Below are 2,239 nucleotides of genomic sequence, written 5' to 3'. Positions count from 1 at the left end.
AGATTGATGTCTTCTATTTTCTTGTTATCTGACCTTGTTACCCCTTAATTCTGAATATCTAATAAAAATTTCCTGAAGTGGGGCATGGTGGCTCACACCTATAATTCCAGTGCTGTGGGAGGCCAAGGTGGGTGGATCACTTGAGATCAGGAGTTCAAGACCAGCCTAGGCAACATGGTGAAACCCCCATCTCTACAAAAAATACAAAAATTAGCCAGGCATGGTGACATTTACCTGTAGCCCCGGCCATTCAGGAGGCCGAGACTGGAGAATCACTTGAACCCAGTAGGTTGAGGCTGCAGTGAGCTGTGATCACTACTGCACTCCAGCCTGGGTGACAAAGTGATACCCTGTAAAAAAAAAATTCTTTTTCTGGGAATACTGTCATGAATATTTTTCTAGACTTAAAGTATACTCAGCTTTTTTATCTAATTTCAGCTTAGTTTCAGGAGTGAAAAAGCTCTTTATATTTCAGCTGATAGATGAGAAAGTAACTGTGAGAAACAATATTATAGTAACTCATTTAACACATGTAAGTTATTTGTGTTTACGGTTATTTAAGAAATAGGATTTATGTAAACTGTGGCAATATAATTTTAGAACATTTTGCAATATTAAAATTAACTATAATTGAACTCGTTTGTGCTTCCTTATGCAAAAAAAGATTAATTTAAAATTACTTAATATCCAGGCCAGGCACAGTCACGCCTGTATTCCCAGCACTTTGGGAGGCTGAGGTGGGTGGATTATGAGGTCAAGAATTTGAGACCAGCCTGGCCAAGATGGTGAAACCCTGTCTCTACTAAAAAATATAAAAATTAGCCAGGTGCAGTGGCAAGCACCTGAAATCCCAGCTACTCGGGAGGCTGAGGCAAGACAATCACTTGAACCTGGGAGGCAGAGGTCGCAGTGAGCTGAGATCATGCCACTGCACTCCAGCCTGGGTGGCAGAGCAAGACTCCATCTCAAAAATAAATAAATAAATATTTAATATCCAAAAAGAAAAATTGAGTTGTGCATCTTTACAGTACTTAAGAGAATTCCTTAATATTGTTTGGGACATATTTAATTTCAGTTTGCATTTTCTGCTGTTTAGATCTGTCATTCTGTATTGTAAAAGCTGTATACTGTAACTTTTTTTTGCCTTAAGTAGATTATCTTATGTATATTTTTAAAAAACACAAGCCGTAATTCTCTATAGTCTATTGAAATTAATGCTCACTGTTTTTCCTTTGTGTATAAAACTATTCATCATTTTATGACTGTCTTCTAAATATAGTTTAAAAGAATTGTAAAAGAAATATTTTACAGTGAGAGGGAAATGAATTTGAATGTTTACAGAAGATCACCTTTGAATAATTGCAGTTTGCTCTGTCATAGAGCTGTTAACGATCTGTGCTGGAACAAATAGCAGCTTATGGCCAGGTTGTATTTTGACTCCAGGAGTTCATTGATGAAGTCATGGGACACAGTTCCGAAAGCATGCTGCCTGGAAGTGGGTCTGTTCCTAAGAAGTCACCTGAAGCTCCCTTTAGAACCTACCAGGCTTTCATGTGAGCCCTGTACAAATACTTCATTGGTTTCAAAGAGGAACTTGCAGAAATTGAGAAGTGCATCATCAATAATGGTATTAAATGTTCTTCAGTTTTACTCATACTACACATAACTTATAATTAGAATGCCATTTAGATTTTTCATTGTATAAGATTTGAAAGTTGCCTGGCAAATAAGTAGTTCTCGTGCATATTTTAATTTTAAAATTAAATTTGTATTTTTAACCCATTCGTATCTCCCAAAATAAAAAAACTACAGAGGATTTAGACTGAAAAGTCTAAATTACTCTTCCTGCACCAGTTCCCCAGCCAGTCAATTCCCCTCCCCAGAGATGGCCCGGTCCTCAACTTCTTACACATCCTTTCAGAAAGAGTTCAGCGTACACAAGCAGTGCGTATACATACACCCATACGTAACAGTCATTACACTACTCGCTTCAAATATTTCTAATTTAAATTTTGAGGATAATACCATAAAAATATGAAGAGCTTCTTGGTTTTTTGTTTGTCTGTTTTTCTGAGACAGAGTCTCACTCTGTTGCCCAGGCTGGAGTGCAGTGGCGCTATCTCAGCTCACTGCAACCTCTGCCTCCTGGGTTCAAGCGATTCTCCTGCCTCAGCCTCCTGAGTAGCTGGGATTACAGGCACATGCCACCACACCCATCTAATTTTTTGTATTTTTAGTA

General features: G+C 38.0%; 1 long non-coding RNA gene across 1 annotated transcript; it reads left to right on the top strand.

The window, feature by feature from the left end:
• The first annotated feature begins 279 nt into the window (after window positions 1-279).
• Window positions 280-1,641, top strand: LOC116548315. Its single transcript, XR_004267392.1, has 2 exons — window positions 280-532; window positions 1,381-1,641. It is a non-coding gene; the product is annotated as an uncharacterized LOC116548315 (long non-coding RNA).
• The last annotated feature ends 598 nt before the right edge of the window (window positions 1,642-2,239 follow it).

The sequence above is a fragment of the Sapajus apella genome, unplaced genomic scaffold, assembly GCF_009761245.1.
Source record: "Sapajus apella isolate SASKATOON/1434 unplaced genomic scaffold, GSC_monkey_1.0 scaffold9682, whole genome shotgun sequence".
In the NCBI taxonomy this organism is placed as follows: Eukaryota; Metazoa; Chordata; class Mammalia; order Primates; family Cebidae; genus Sapajus; species Sapajus apella.
Note: the sequence above shows the minus strand (reverse complement) of the source record. Positions and strands in the feature narration are given on the sequence as shown.